The sequence below is a fragment of the Mustela erminea genome, chromosome X (genome assembly GCF_009829155.1).
Source record: "Mustela erminea isolate mMusErm1 chromosome X, mMusErm1.Pri, whole genome shotgun sequence".
NCBI classification, from domain to species: Eukaryota; Metazoa; Chordata; class Mammalia; order Carnivora; family Mustelidae; genus Mustela; species Mustela erminea.
The window spans coordinates 64,851,032-64,868,065 of record NC_045635.1 but is presented as its reverse complement, the minus strand read 5'-3'; positions in this window follow the sequence as shown (position 1 = coordinate 64,868,065).

Sequence of the window (17,034 nt, the reverse complement as noted above, 5' to 3'; positions counted from 1 at the left end):
TGGAGGCATAATACTCCATAGTGTATATGGACCACATCTTCCTTATCCATTCGTCCGTTGAAGGGCATCTTGGTTCTTTCCACAGTTTGGCGACCATGGCCATTGCTGCTATAAACATTGGGGTACAGATGGCCCTTCTTTTCACGACATCAGTATCCTTGGGGTAAATACCCAGGAGTGCAATTGCAGGGTCATAGGGAAGCTCTATTTTTAATTTCTTGAGGAATCTCCACACTGTTCTCCAAAGAGGCTGCACCAACTTGCATTCTCACCAACAGTGGAAGAGGGTTCCCCTTTCTCCACATCCTCTCCAACACATGTTGTTTCCTGTTTTGTTAATTTTGGCCATGCTAACTGGTGTAAGGTGATATCTCAATGTGGTTTTAATTTGAATCTCCCTGAGGGCTAATGATGATGAACATTTTTTCATGTGTCTGATAGCCATTTGTATGTCTTGATGGGAGAAGTGTCTGTTCATATCTTCTTCCCATTTTTTGATACATTTGCCTGTTTCGTGTGTGTTGAGTTTGAGGAGTTCATTATAGATCCTGGATATCAACCTTTTGTCTGTACTGTCATTTGCAAATATCTTCTCCCATTCCGTAGGTTGCCTCTTTATTTTTTTGACTGTTTCCTTTGCTGTACAGAAGCTTTTGATTTTGATGAAGTCCCAAAAGTTTATTTTCGCTTTTGTTTCCTTTGCCTTTGGAGACATATCTTGAAAGAAGTTGCTGTGGCTGATATCGAAGAGATTACTGCCTATGTTCTCCTCTAGGATTCTGATGGATTCCTGTCTCATGTTGAGGTCTTTTAACCATTTTGAGTTTATCTTTCTGTACGGTGTAAGAGAATGGTCGAGTTTCATTCTTCTACATACAGCTGTTCAGTTTTCCCAGCACCATTTATTGAAGAGACTGTCTTTTTTCCACTGTATATTTTTTCCTGTTTTGTCGAAGATTAATTGACCATAGAGTTGAGGGGCCATATATGAGCCCTCTACTCTGTTCCACTGGTCTATGTGTCTGTTTTTATGCCAGTACCATGCTGTCTTGGTGATCACAGCTTTGTAATAAAGCTTGAAATCAGGTAACGTGATGCCCCCAGCTTTATTTTTGTTTTTCAACATTTCCTTAGCGATTCAAGGTCTCTTCTGATTCCATACAAATTTTAGGATTATTTGCTCCAGCTCTTTGAAAAAGACCGGTGGAATTTTGATCAGAATGGCATTAAAAGTATAGATTGCTCTAGGCAGTATAGACATTTTAACAATGTTCATTCTTCTGATCCAAGAGCATGGAATGGTCTTCCATCTATTTGTGTCTTCTTCAATTTCTTTTATGAGTGTTCTGTAGTTCCTCGAGTACAGATCCTTTACCTCTTTGGTTAGGTTTATTCCCAGGTATCTTATGGTTCTTGGTGCTATAGTAAATGGAATCGATTCTCTAATTTCCCTTTCTGTATTTTCATTGTTAGTATATAAGAAAGCCACTGATTTCTGTACATTGACTTTGTATCCTGCCACGTTGCTGAATTGCTATATGAGTTCTAGTAGTTTGGGGGTGGAGTCTTTTGGGTTTTCCATATAAAGAATCATGTCATCTGCGAAGAGAGAGAGTTTGACTTCTTCATTGCCAATTTGGATACCTTTCACTTCTCTTTGTTGTCTGATTGCTGTTGCTAGGACTTCTAATACTATGTTGAACAAGAGTGGTGAAAGTGGGCATCCTTGTCTTGTTCCTGATCTCAACGGGAAGGCTGCAAGCTTTTTCCCATTGAGGATGATATTTGCTGTGGGTCTTTCATAGATAGATTAGATGAGGTTCAGGAATGTTCCCTCTATCCCTATACTTTGAAGCGTTTTAATCAGGAACGGATGCTGGATTTTGTCAAATGCTTTTTCTGCATCAATTGAGAGGGCCATGTGGTTCTTCTCTCTTCTCATATTAATTTGTTGTATCACTTTGATTGATTTGCGAATGTTGAACCATCCTTGTAGCCCAGGGATGAATCCCACCTGATCATGGTGGATAATCTTTTTAATGTGCTGTTGGATCCTGTTGGCTAGGATCTTGTTGAGAATCTTAGCATCCATATTCATCAGTGATATTGGTCTGAAATTCTCCTCTTTGGTAGGGTCTTTGCCTGGTTTGGGGATCAGGGTAACATTGGCTTCATAGAAAGAGTCTGGAAGTTTTCCTTCTGCTTCAATTTTTTGAAACAGCTTCAGGAGAATAGGTGTTATTTCTTCTTTGAAGGTTTGGTAGAATTCCCCAGGGAATCCGTCAGGTCCTGGGCTCTTGTTTTTTGGGAGGTTTTTGATCACTGCTTCAATCTCGTTATTAGATATCGGTCTATTCAGGTTGTCGATTTCTTCCTGGTTCAATTTAGGTAGTTTATATTTTTCCAGGAATGCATCCATTTCATCTAGGTTGCTAAGCTTATTGGCATATAACTGTTGATAATAACTTCTGATGATTTTTTCTACTTCCTTGGTGTTAGTTGTGATCTCTCCCTTTTCATTCATAATTTTATGAATTTGGGCTTTCTCTCTTTTCTTTTGGATTAGTGTGGCCAATGGTTTATCGATCTTATTGATTCTTTCAAAAAACCAGCTTCTAGTTTCATTGATACGTTCTACTGTATCTCTGGTTTCTACCTCATTGATCTCAGCTGTAATCTTGATGATTTCCCTTCTTATGTGTGGAGTTGGTTTGATTTGTTGTTGATTCTCCAGTTCTTTAAGGTGTAGAGACAGCTGGTGTGTTCTGGATTTTTCAATTTTTTTGAGGGAGGCTTGGATGGCTGTGTATTTTCTCCTTAGGACCGCCTTTGCTGTATCCCATAGGTTTTGGACCGAAGTGTCTTCATTCTCATTGGTTTCCATGAATTGTTTCAGTTCTTCTTTGATCTCCTGGTTGATCCAAGCATTCTTAAGCAAGGTGGTCTTTAGCTTCCAGGTGTTTGAGTTCCTTCTGAACTTTTCCTTGTGATTGAGCTCCAGTTTCAAAGGATTGTGATCTGAGAATATGCAGGGAATAATCTCAGTCTTTTGGTATCGGTTGAGTCCTGATTTGTGACCCAGTATGTGGTCTATTCTGGAGAAGGTTCCGTGTGCACTTGAGAAGAATGAGTATTCTGTTGTTTTAGGGTGGAATGTTCTGTATATATCTATGAGGTCCATCTGGTCCAATGTGTCATTCAATGCTCTTGTTTCTTTATTGATTTTCTGCTTCAATGATCTGTCTAATTCTGAGAGAGGTTTTCAATAGCTTCTTTGCAAAGAAAAGTCATTTTAGGCGCTTGGCCATCTTGTGAAAGAACGTAAGAATGAACAGCTACTCTCAGGCCAAGAGATAACCTAATCATATCCAGGACAGTAATACAATGGTAATACAATACAGAATCTCAATGCTGATTCAAAAGTAAAGATTGACCTTGACATACATTCTTTTTTTTTTATAGGCTGAAATGGTTTTATTTTTGTATTATGTTCAGTTAGCCACTATATAGTACCTCATTGGTTTTTGATGTAGTGTTCATTCATTAGTTATGTATAATACCCAGTGCTCATCACAACACATGCCCTCCTTAATACCCATCACCCTGTTACCCACCCCCCAAACCCCTCCCCTCTGAAATCCTCAGTTTGTTTCCCGGGGTCCATAGACACTCATGGTTCCTCTTCCTCTCTGATTTCCTCCCCTTCAGATTTCCCTCTCTTCCACTATTGTCCTCCGTGCTATTGCATATGTTCCACATATGAGTGAATAGAGCTACCCTACAACCCAACAATTGCACTACTAAGTATTTACCCCAAAGATACAGATGTAGTGAAAAGAAGGGGCACATGCACCCCAGTGTTCTTAGCAGCGATGTCTACAATAGTCAAACTGTAGAAGGAGCCAAGATGCCCTTCAACAGATGAGTGGATAGAGAAGATGTGGTACATACATACAGTGGAATATTACTCAACCATCAGAAAGGATGAATACCCATCATTTGCATCAACATGGATGGAGCTGGAGGGGATTATGCTAAGTGAAGTAAGTCAAGCAGAGAAAGACAATTATCATATGGTTTCACTCATAGGCGGGACATACGTTCTGGAATTATCTTCGCAGGATCTAAATCCTTTTGAGCATTCAGATAACGACCAAGAAAAGCCGAAGAACTGATGATACTGACCCTCGTTGGCCCTCATAACTTTGACCGGGACTCTGTCACCTTGAGATGACTTTTGCCCCCAATTCCATGCTGAATTCCCCATTGCACAAGCCCTTTCATGAATTTGTGTGAACCCTCAGCTTAAAACTTCCCCAGTTTTGCTGTTTGAGCTGTTTGATACTGCTTTGGGAAATATCCCTGGTGTTCTCCTTTACTTGCAGAACGTAAAACTCTTGTTTTTCCTATTATTTGGCTTGGTTGTGTTTTTTGGCTCCACACCCACCAAGAGACAAACCCAGTTTCAGGTAACAGAATGAAGTAATTCGAGTCAGAAACATAAATGTTTTCCACACATGGCACTTAAGGTCCAGATAAAATGAGGTGTCACCAACTAGACCCCAAGAACTATACTACCGAAAGCAATCTACACATTTAATGAAATAACTATCAAAATAACACCAGCATTTTTCTCAGAGCTAGAACAAACAATACTAAAGTTTGTATGGATCCACAAAAGACACCAAAGAGCCAAAGCAATCTTGAAAAAGCAAAGCAAAGCTGGGGGCATAACAATTCCAGACTTCAAGCTATATGTCAAAGCTGTAGAGATCAAGACAGTATGGTGCTGGCACAAAAACAGACACATAGATGAAATGGAACAGAATAGAAAACCCAGAAATGGACCCACAAATATATGGTCAACTAATCTTTGATAAAGTAGGAAAGATGATCCAGTGGAAAAAAGACAGTCTCTTCAGCAAATGGTATTGGGAAAACTGGAAAAGCGCATGCAAAAGAATGAAACTGGACCTCTCTTTTATACCATACACAAAAATGCATTCAAAAGTGATAAATGACCTAAATGTGAGACAGGAAACCGTCAAAATCCTAGAGTAGAACACAGGCACTCTGTGACATCAGCCTTAGCAACTTCTTGCTAAATACATGGATGGAGTTAGAGTGTATTATATTAAGTGAAATAAGTCTGTCAGAGAATGACAAATACCATAGGATTCCCCTCATATGTGGAAGTTAAGAAACAAAACAGATGAACATAGAGGAAGAAAAGAGAGGGAAGGACACCACAAGAGACTCTTAACTATAGAAATCAAACTGAGCGTTGATGAAGGGAAGGTGGGCAGAGGATGGGCTAAATGGGTGATGGGTAGTAATGAGGTACTTATTGTGATGAGCACTGGGTATTATATGTAAGTGATTAATCACTGAATTCTACTCCTGAAACCAATATTACACTATATGTTAACTAACTAGAATTATTTGTAAGATTTTATTTATTTATTTGACAGAGAGGAAAGAGATCACAAGTAGGCAGAGAGGCAGGGGTTGGGGAGTGGGCGGGGAAGGATGCTCCCTGCTGAGAAGAGAGCCTGATGCAGGGCTCAATCCCAGGACCCTGAGACCATGACCTGAGCCAAAGGCAGAAGCTTAACCCACTGAGCCACCCAGGCACCCCACCAAACTAGAATTCAAATAAAAATTTGAAAAAAAAAATAAAATCAAAGACAAGGTAAGCAAGGACCAGATTCTTTTGGCCTTATATGTCATAACACACTGAAATAAAGTTCTCAAATACCAATCTAAGCAGCCGTGCAGGGCTGCCTCTGCAAGGGAGAGCCACAGCAGCTGAATCCTGCACAGAGTTTTTATTTTGTTTTCTTTTGTTTTTATCAGAAAAGCAAGGAGAGATGCCTCCAAGCATGGGAAAGGAGTACAAAAGGATGGCAAATATCTTGAAGCAGGCTTGTGTTTTCCCCTACATAGGCACGTAGGGAGGCAGTCATGGGATAAGTGAGGGATGGGATGTTTGGGCTGGCAGTCACCAGGTGCAGAAAGGGGAGAATAAGGGTCACATTCTTTCATAGCTTCTCACTTATGCCCTGCCCCTGGGGATCATGGGATCCTGCTCCTACCTAGCCATTGCGTTCAACAGCCTGAGAGCCCGAATGCTGTTGATGTTTCATCTGCTTCCACAGTCACTCCTTGGGGCTTGTAATATATTTTCTAAGAATAACTCCACACTTATAACCATAATAAAGATGCAACTTTTATCTTAAGAGCAATGAGAATCCATTTTTTGAAGTCACTGAAGCCACCCAACAGCCATTCCCCAGCCACCATCTTCCTTCCTAACAGAAACCTGATTTGATTATTGGGCCCAAGACAAGTACTCAGGAAAGGTAAACTAATCTCACAGCCTCAAGGGATGAATCCCAGCTGAGCCTAAACTAGGCCTGGTATCCCATTCTCCTTTGTCATGAATTGGCCTGGGAATGTGCATTTACTGAATTTAGGCAAATGATATAAAAGAAGTCAGGGGAATTTGGTTGGTTCAGTGGTTAAAGTACATGACTCTTGATCACAGGGTTGTGAGTTCATGCCCTATGTTGAACAGTGGAACCTACTCAAAAAACTAAAAGAAGGCAGCTAACACCTTCTGGGAAGGACTTTGCTTTCTGATAAAAGAGAGAGCAGCTATAGGAGCAAGGTTGCTTTTTGCCCCTACTCCCAACTTCTTGCTTGGGATGCCGTCCCATGAGAATATTGTGTTTGCAATTCATGGTACTTTTAAAATGTGTCCACAAATTATTAGATACTCATCCTTTCAATAAAGTAGAGTCCAATTCCCTATTCTTGAATGTGGTCTATACTCACTCACTTTTGATGAACATGAGAGAGGACTTAAACTACCACACTTTTGACCTCACTCTATACTTCCTAATTGATTGCGTTCTTTCCAGCTTATCTCTTTTCTTTTGATGTAACATTCAATGATTTATTAGCTGTGTATAATACCCAGTGCTCATCTCACCACATGCCCTCCTTAATGCCCATCGCCCAGTTACCCCATCAACCCACCCATCAACCTTTCCGCAGCCTTCAGTTTGTTTCCTGGAGTCAAGAGTCTCTCATCAATTGTCTCCCTCTCTGATTTCCTCCCATTCAACTTTCCTTCCCTGTCCTTATGATCCTCTGTGCTATTCCTTATATTCCATATATAAGTGAAACCATGTGACTGTCTTTCTCTGACTGACTTATTTCACCTAGCATAATACCCTCTAGTTCCATCCATGTCAATGCAAATGGTGTGTATTCATCCTTTCTGATGGCTGATGAATATTCCATTGTATATATGAACCACATCTTCTTTAGCCATTCATCTGTTGAAGGACATCTGGGCTCCTTCCATAGTTTGCCTATTGGGGACATTGCTGCTGTGAACATTGGGGTGCATGTGCCCCTTCTTTTCATACATCTATATCTTTGGGGTAAATACTCGGAAATGTAATTGTTGGGTCACAGGATAGCTCAATTTTTAACTTCTTCAGGAACCTCCATACTGTTTTCCAGAGTAGCTGTACCAGCTTTCATTCCCACCAACAGTGTTAGAGGGTTCCCCTTTCTCCATATCCTTGCCAACATTCGTTTTTCCCTCTCTTGTTAATTTTAGCCATTCTAGCTTGTGTAAGGTGATATATCATTGTGGTTTTGATTTTTATTTCCCTGATGGCAAGTGACATGCAGCATTTTTTCATGTGTCTGTTGGCCATTTATATGTCTTCCTTGGAGAAGTGTCTGTTCATACCTTCTGCCCATTTCTTGACTGGATTATTTGGTTTTTTTGGGAATTGAATTTGAGAAATTTTTTATAGATCTTGGATACCAGCCCTTTATCTGATATGTCATTTGCAAATATCTTCTTTCATTCTGTAGGTTGCCTTTTAGTTTTCTTGACTGTATCCTTTGCTGTGCAGAAGCTTTTTATCTTGACAAAGTCCCAATAGCTCATTTTTGCTTTTGTTTCCCTTGTCTTTGGAGATGTGTCTTGTAAGAAGTTGCTGCAGCCAAGGTCAAAGAGGTTACTGCCTGTGATCTTCTCTAGGATTTTGACAGATTCCTGTCTCACATTTAGGTCTTTCATCCATTTTAAGTTTATCTTTGTGTACAGTATAAGATCTTTGTCACACGTATCCTTATATAAACCCAGAAGCATGTTCAGCATTTGGGAGACAGTCTTTGAGATGTTAGTCCACTGTTTTACCAGCGTTGGCTTCACTGAAATAAATTCCTTTCTTGTCTCACCATCATTCATCTCTCTGCCTTTGGATTTTGTCAGTGATGAGTGGCCGAATCTAGTGTATTTGGGACCCCCAGAGCCAGGTGTTCTTGTATTCCTTCACCCCAGTTACAAACAGAATGTGATAGAAATGACTACATGTGATTTCCAAGACTAGGTCTTAAAAGACATTGTGGATTTTTCCTTACTCTTTCTTAGATCATTCAGTCTCGGGAAACCAGCTTCCATGTCATGAGGACATTCAAACAGCCTGATGAAGAGGTCCATGTGGTTACAAACTGAAGCTCTTATCAACAGTCAACAAAGAGCTAAGGCTTACTTCCAGTAGCCATGTGAATGAGCCATCTTAGAAATGGATCCTGCAGGGCCACATAAGCCTTCAGATACCTGAAGTTCTGGCAAACATCCTTACTACAATCTCATGAGAGACTTTGAACCAGAATAAAGTTAGCTGTTTCCAAATTCATGACACACAGAAATTGTGAAATAATAAATATTTGTTGTTTTTTAAGTTCAATTAACTATTTGTTAATAGTTAATTAACTATTAATTTCAATTCAATTAACTATTTGTTGTTTTAAGGTACTAAATTTTGAGGTGTTTTATTACTGAGCCTGGATCCTTGATGACATCAGTGACCTACTGAATTAACCAACGATGGCTCTGCCCTAATCAGTCAGGGAGACTGAAGGGATCCCATTTAAAAAAAAAAAAACAAAAAACACTTCTTTCTTTGCTTTGCTCCTTTTCCTGCTTTTATTCTTGTTAGAAATCACCCCTGCCTTACACATGCCTTGATGTATGTCCTCCTTGTAAAGGAGGCTCATGTTTTCATGCTGAATGCTAGAGAAATTTAGTGACAATTGGGGAAATTTGAATATGACTGGGTTTTAGATGATATTAAGGAGTTTTTGTTAATTCTTTGTCAGGTGTAATAATGATATTGAGGTTATGTAAGGAAATATTCTTATATTTTAGAAATCAATAGTAAAGTTTGGCTTTTTTTTTTTTTTTTTTACTTTTTAAAATATTTATTTATTTATTTTCAGCGTAAAAGTATTCATTGTTTTTGCACCACACCCAGTGCTCCATGCAATCCGTGCCCTCTCTAATACCCACCACCTGGTTCCCCCAACCTCCCACCCCTTCTCCCGCCCCTTCAAAACCCTCAGATTGTTTTTCAGAGTCCATAGTCTCTCATGGTTCACCTCCCCTTCCAATTTCCCTCAACTCCCTTCTCCTCTCCATCTCCCCATGTCCTCCATGCTATTTGTTAATGCTCCACAAATAAGTGAAACCGTATGATAATTGACTCTCTGCTTGACTTATTTCACTCAGCATAATCTCTTCCAGTCTTTAAGGATGGAATTACATGATCATTTAAAATACTTCAAATGGATGATTAACATGACAAAATGTTAGCCATTCTTAAATCTAAGTGATGAACACACCTATTACATGGGTATTTCAAAAACTGACAATACCAAGAGTTGGTGAGGGTACAGAGTATTGAAACTCTCACATATTGCTGATAAGAATACCAAATGGTAAAGCCTCTCTGGAAAACACTTCAGCCATTTCTCATAAAGTTAAAGCATACACTCATCATATAACCCAATAATCCCACTCCTAGGTATATACTCAAGATAAATGAGAACAAACATCCACACAAAGACATTCACATGACTGTTCCTAGCAGTTTTACTCATAATAGCCAAAAAGTGGTAATAACCTAAATGTCTGTCAATTGACAATGGCATTTTTAAAAATGGGGTACAATGGAATAATACACAGCAATATAAGGGGATAAACAACCATTTTTAAGTGCAACAGCATGATGACTCTCTAATGCATTATGTTAAGTTAAAAAGGCACATGGTATCTGATTCCTAGGGTTAGAGTAGGATAAGGCCAAGTCGGTGCTCAGAGCTGTGCAAGTGCAGGGTCAGAAGCAGAGTGGGTGCCTCCTTATATTCTGTACCATGGACACATCATTTGCCTCATCTTAGTTCTGGCCCTCATGTCTGATGGTTTCTTTTATATCACATTCTGGAAAAGGTGAAAGAAAGAAATAAAGATAGAAGGAAAGAAAGAAAGAAAATGGGGAAAGGGAGTGGTGATGGGAGGGGAGGGAAGAGGAAGGGGAGGGAAGGGAAAAAGGAAGAAAGACAGCCAAAGCAAGTGAGTGCTTGCCATGGTTGGGATGGAGAAAGGGTTGACTACAAAGCAGCAAAATAATGGAATTTTGGGGGGAGTGATAGAATGTCACCTGATCGTGGTGGTGGTTACATGATTGTATGCATTTGTCTTAACTCATGGAACAATACACCAAAAAGAGTGAATTTTAGTCCACATAAATTTTAAAAAGTGAATACAAAGTAAAAAAAAAAAAATCCAGGTGATGTATATATGTTAATTCATGTGCTAAATTATACATTTCTGTAATGTTTGAATACTTCATAATAAACATATATTACTTTGTAATCAGAAAAAATGAGAAAAGACAAAGGTTTTTTTTACAAAGATGTTCATCACAACCCTATTTTTTCTTTTTCAAAATTTTATTTAAATTCAAGTTAGTTCACATTTAGTGTAGTATTAGTTTCAGGGGTAAATTTAGTAATTCTACAGTTACATGTAATACCCAGTGCTCATTACATCAAGTGCTCTCCTTAATGCCCATCGCGGAGTTACCCCATTCCCCCCACCCACCTCCCCTCCAGCAATCCTCAGTTTGTTCCCTATTGTTAAGAGTCTCTTGTGGTTTGTCTCCTCTGATTTCATCTTATTTTACTTTTCCTTCCCTTCCCCTATGTTCATCTGTTTTGCTTCTTAAATTCCACATATGAGTGAAATCATATGGTATTTGTCTTTCTCTGACTGACTTACTTCACTTAGCATAATATACTCTAGTTCCATTCACATCATAGCAAATGACAGCCCTATTATAATAGAGAAATAAACTAAATGCTCAAGATTAGAGAGGTTGAATAAATTATGATTCTGCTATATGATGGATTCTTACATTGATAAAAATTATTTTTACATTGCATTTGTATATAAATGTATATAATGTATATAAAATGTATACAAATGTATAAAATGTATATATAATGTATATAAAACAAGGAAATGTTTATCGTCCAAAGTTAAACATAAAAAGAAAGATACATGATTGTATTAATAGTATTTTAACTGGTAAATTTTTTTTAAGATTTTTATTTATTTATTTGACAGAGAGAAAGAGAGATCACAAGTAGGCAGAAAGACAGGCAGAGAGAGAGGGGAAGCAGGCTCCCTGCTGAGCAGAGAACCCGAAATGATGCAGGACTCCATCCCAAGACCCTGAGATCATGACCTAAGCCAAGGCAGAGGCTTAACCCACTGAGCCATCCAGGTGCCCCAACTGGTAAAATTTTTGCACAGAAAGAAAAGGAAGTATATAAGTCAAAATGTGTCTGCACTCTTCCCTTACCAATTAATATTTATTTTTTAATTATTTTTTGTTTCCAAATTTTCTACAACGACCAAAAATTTTTAATAGTCCTAGGCAATTCATAAAGCAAAATAGTATCATTGGAAAAGTCCGAACTGTAGCTAATATTTGCAAGTGAAGGGAAAAGAGAATTGGTTTCATGAAGTATATTTCTGCTAGTCCACTATGCCAGGTCAATTCTTTCTAGATGGGAGTTTAAAATCATGCTTTCTGCTCAGTAAGTGAAGCATGCTTGGATTTCAAAAAACTTTTACATTTTGACAAGAATTGTATTTTACATTAAGAATTGTACTTTACAGGGCGCCTGGGTGGCTCAGTGGGTTAAGCCGCTGCCTTCGGCTCAGGTCATGATCTCAGGGTCCTGGGATCAAGTCCCGCATCGGGCTCTCTGCTCGGCAGGGAGCCTGCTTCCCTCTCTCTCTCTCTGCCTGCCTCTCCATCTACTTGTGGTTTCTCTCTGTCAAATAAATAAATAAATAAATAAAATCTTTAAAAAAAAAAAAAAAGAATTGTATTTTACATTATCCTTGCCAGGCTGGCAAGGATAGTTTTCTACATCAATAGCTCTAATTGAACTGGAGACAATTATTGAGTACTTGTCATGGGACAGGCATCGAGTTTTACATACTGTATTAGTTATCTAGGGCTGCCATAACAAAATATCACAGTCTGGGTGGCTTAAACAACAGAACTTTATTGTCTCACAGTTCTGGAGGCTAGAAATTTGATATCAAGGTTTCTTCTGATGCCTCTCTCCTTAGCTTGTAGACCAACATCTTCTCACTGTGTCCTCACATGGTCTTTTCTCTGCACATTTTCATCCCTGGTGTTTTTCTCTATGTGCACATATTTCCTCTTCTTCTAAGGACACCAGTCAGACTGAGTTAGGGCCTACTCTACCAACTTTTATTTCTTTATTTTTTAATTAAGTTCTCTATTTTAATCCCAGTACACTCAACATAGTGTGCCATACCAGCCTTAGGTATACAATACAGTGTTTCAACAATTCCACACATCACTCAGTGCTCATCATAAGTGGACTCTATTTCAGTTTGCTTTCCATAGGTTAGAGTCTATTTCTTGGTTTGTTTCTCTCTCCCACTTTTCTATGTGTTTGCCTCACTTCTTGAATTCCACATATAAGTGAAATCTTATGGTATTTTCTCTCACTTATTTTGCCCAGCATTGCACTCTTTGTGTCCTGAAACTCAACTGGATCCATTTATCGGTTCCAGTAGTTTTCCTGTGGAGTCCTTAGTGTTTTCTATATTTAGTAATACGTCCTCTGCAAATAGTCAAAGTTCCAGCCCTTCCTTACTAATTTGAATGCCCTCCATTCCTTCTTGTTGTCTAATTGCTGTAGCCAAGGCTTCTAGTGGTACCATGCTGAACAAATGTGGTGAGAGTGGACATCCCTGTCTTGTTCCTGACCCTAGGGAAAATGCTCTCAGGTTTTCACCATTGACTATGATGCTGTCTGTGAGTTCTTCATATAAGACCTCCATTATGTTGAGGTGTATTTCCTCTAGACCTACTTTGCTGAGGGTTTTCACTATGAATGGATCTTGTACTTTGTCAGATGCTTTTTCTGCATCTATTGAAATGATAATATGGTTTTTATCCTTTCCCTTGTTGATGTGATGTATCAAATTGAATGATTTGTGAATATTGACTTGCATCACAGGAATAAATCCCATCCAATCATTGTGAATTTTTTCAATGTATTGTGGGTTTTAGTTTGCTAACATCCTGCTGAGGATACCCACATCCATGTTTACAAGAGATACCAGCCTACAGTTTGCCCTTTCCATGGTGTCTCCATCTGGTTTTGGCATCAACATGATATCAGTCCCACAGAATGAAATTCCTCCTCTTCCCTCTGGAATACTTTAAGAACAAGCACCAACCCTCTCTAAACATTCAGTAGAGGGGCAACTGGGTGGCTCAGTTGGTTAAGCATCTGCCTTCAGCGTAGGTCATGATCCCAGAGTCCTGGGATCAAGCCATGCAGTGGGTTCCATGCTCAGCAGGAAGCCTGCTTCTCCATCTCTCTCTGCCTACTGCTCTCCCCCCGAATGTGTGTGTGTGTGTGTGTGTGTGTGTGTGTGTGTGTGTGTGTGTCAAATAAATGAATAAAATCTTTGGAAAAAAAAATAAAAATAAACATTTGGTAGGACTCACCTGCAAAGCCACTTGTCCTGGACTTTTATTGGTTGGGAGTTCTTGACTACTGACTCAATTTCACCACTGGCAATTGGTCTGTTCAATCCCTTTACCTGTTCAATCCCTTCCTGCTTTAGCCCTGGCATGTTATATGCTTCTAGGAATTCATCCCACCTCTTCCAGGTAGTCCAATTTGTTGGCAGATAATTTTTCATAATATTCTCTTATAATTGTTAGTATTTCTATGGTGTTGGTTGTCATTTCTCCTCTTCCATTTGTGATTTTGTTTGCTTGAGTCCTCTCTCTTTTTCTTCTGATGAGTCTGGCCAGAGGGCTTATCAATTTCAGTGATCTTATCAGAGAACAAGCCCCTGGTTTCACTGATCTGTTCTATTGGTTTGTTTTCAGTCTCTATAGCATTTATTTCTGCTCTAATCTTTATTATTTCCTTCCTTCTGCTGGTTTTGAGTTTTGTTTATTCTTCTTGCTAGAGCTTCTTTATTTATAAGGTTAAGTTGTTTATTTGAGATTTTCTTGCTGCTTGAGGCAAGCCCATATTGCTATAAACTTCCCTCCTGGAACTATCACCAAATATATTCATATTCTAAGGTATTGGTGGCTAGGGCTTCAAGGTATGAAGTCTGGAGGAACACATTTCAGCCGGTAACATATATTATGTAATTTATCCTGCACTATTATGAGGTAAATTCAGTCTGCATTTTATAAATGCAGAAGTGCTTGGGAAGAGGTCTAAATATAAGAACAGGTCATTAATTTGAAAAAAAATGAAACTAAAATATTAACAAAAAGATATTTTAAAAGTTTCACTTTTAGGGGCACCTGGGTGGCTCAGTGGGTTAAGCCTCTGCCTTCAGCTCAGGTCATGATCTTGGGGTCCTGGGATCAAGCCCCGAATCGGGCTCTCTGCTCAGCAGGAAGCCTGCTTCCTCCTCTCTCTCTGCCTGCTGCTCTGCCTACTTATGATCTCTCTCTATCAAATGAATAAATAAAATATTTTTTTTAAAAGTTTCACTTTTAATTAAAATATAAATAGCTGGAAACAACTAAAACAGTATGGATTTTTATTTGAGAGGAGGATGATTTTGTTTTTTCAATTTGTCAACCAATAGTTTTGGATTAATTGTTTTGTAATTTATATCCATTCATTTATCTTCAAATTAGCTAGCAATCAGATTTGTAGAATACATTTGGGAAAAATGAACTTCTGGGGAAGATGATGGAGTAGGAGGATCTTAGGCACCTCTTCTTATAGATATAGATAGAAAACACCCACATCAGACAACATCTGGTCTTACTCAACTCAAGCACTAGGTGACCCCAGACTGGCGCGCTAACAACACAGGGAACAAATACTGCTCATAACAGGCAAAGAGAGCCACTGCAGATGACTGGACTGAAGACAAAGGTGGATCAGTCACAACAGTATGGCACATACACACACCCATGGAGTGTCAAGTTCTGGTGAATGAGATATTGCAATGCAGAACATTGTAGTATCTCTTCTTCATATGGCCACTGTTTCCAAGAGCAGGAGATATAACTGATTTTCCTAACACATAGAAACATATACAGAGAGTTAGACAAAATGAGGAGATAGAGGAATATCTCCTAAATGAAATAAGAGGACAAAAGTCACAGCAAGATAGCTAAATTAAATGGAGATAAGTAATATCACTGGTAGAAAATTTAAAGGAATGTTCATAAAGACACTCGCTGGACTTGAGAAAAGAGTGGAGGACCTCAGTGAGACCCCCAACAAAGAAGTAGAAAATATTAAAATAAACCAGTCAGAGATGAAGAGCCCAATAACTGAAATTAAAAATACACTAAAGAAAATAAATAATGGATTAGAGGAAACAGTGGCCTGGAGGACAAAGTAATGGAAAGTGATCAAGCTGAACAGGGAAAAGAAAAAAGAATAATGAATAATGAGAATAGACTAAGGGACTCAGTGATATCATCAAACATAATAACATTCACATTATAGGGATCACAGAAGGAGAGAAGAGAGAAAATGGGGCAGAAATTTTGTTTGAATAAATAATAGTCAAAAATTTCCAAATCTGGGGAAGGAAACAGAAATCCAAATTCAGGATGCACACAGAGCCCCGAACAAAACTGACCCAGGAGGGTCCATACCAAGATACATTAAAATGTAAAAATTAGTGATACAGAGAGCATTTAAAAAGCAGCAAGAGAAAAGAAAGCAGTTATATCCAAGGGAAACCCCATAAATATATCAGTGGATTTTTTAGCAGAAACTTTGCAGGCCAGAACGAAGTGCAAGATATTAAGGGAGACTATGAGTGGAAAGGAAAGAAAAGTAGGAAACACAAAAGCAGCAAAATTACATATATTTATAAAAAATCAGTTAAAGTATTCACAAAATAAAAATATGTAAAGTATGACACTATATAACTAGAATGGGTTCAAATTTAAGCAATCGTCACCATAATACAGATTGCTACATGCACAAGATGTTACATATAAACATAATGGTAACCACAAATAAAAAGTTGGCAATAGGGGCGCCTGGGTGGCTCAGTGGGTTAAGCCGCTGCCTTCAGCTCAGGTCATGATCTCAGGGTCCTGGGATCGAGTCCCGCATTGGGCTCTCTGCTCAGCAGGGAGCCTGCTTCCTCCTCTCTCTCTCTCTGCCTGCCTCTCTGCCTACTTGTGATCTCTCTGTCAAATAAATAAATAAAATCTTAAAAAAAAAAAGTTGGCAATAGATATGCAAAAAGTAAAGAGAAAGAATCCAAGTATATCACTAAAGAAAACCAGCAAACCATGAGAGAAAAGACCAAGAAAAGAAATAAGGACTACAAAAATAACCATAAAACAAGTAACAAAATGGCAATACATTCATACCATAAATAGTTACTTTGAGTATAAATGGGCTTGAAGCTCCAATCAAAAGACATAGGGTGACAGAATGGATGAAAAGGTAAGATCTTTCTATATGCTGCCTACAAGAGACTCATTTCAGACCTAAAGACACCTTCAGATTGAAAGGTAAGGGCTAGAAAGCCTGGAAAGACACATGCATATAGAAGTGAAAAGAAAGCTAAGCAACAGTGCTCATATCCTACCA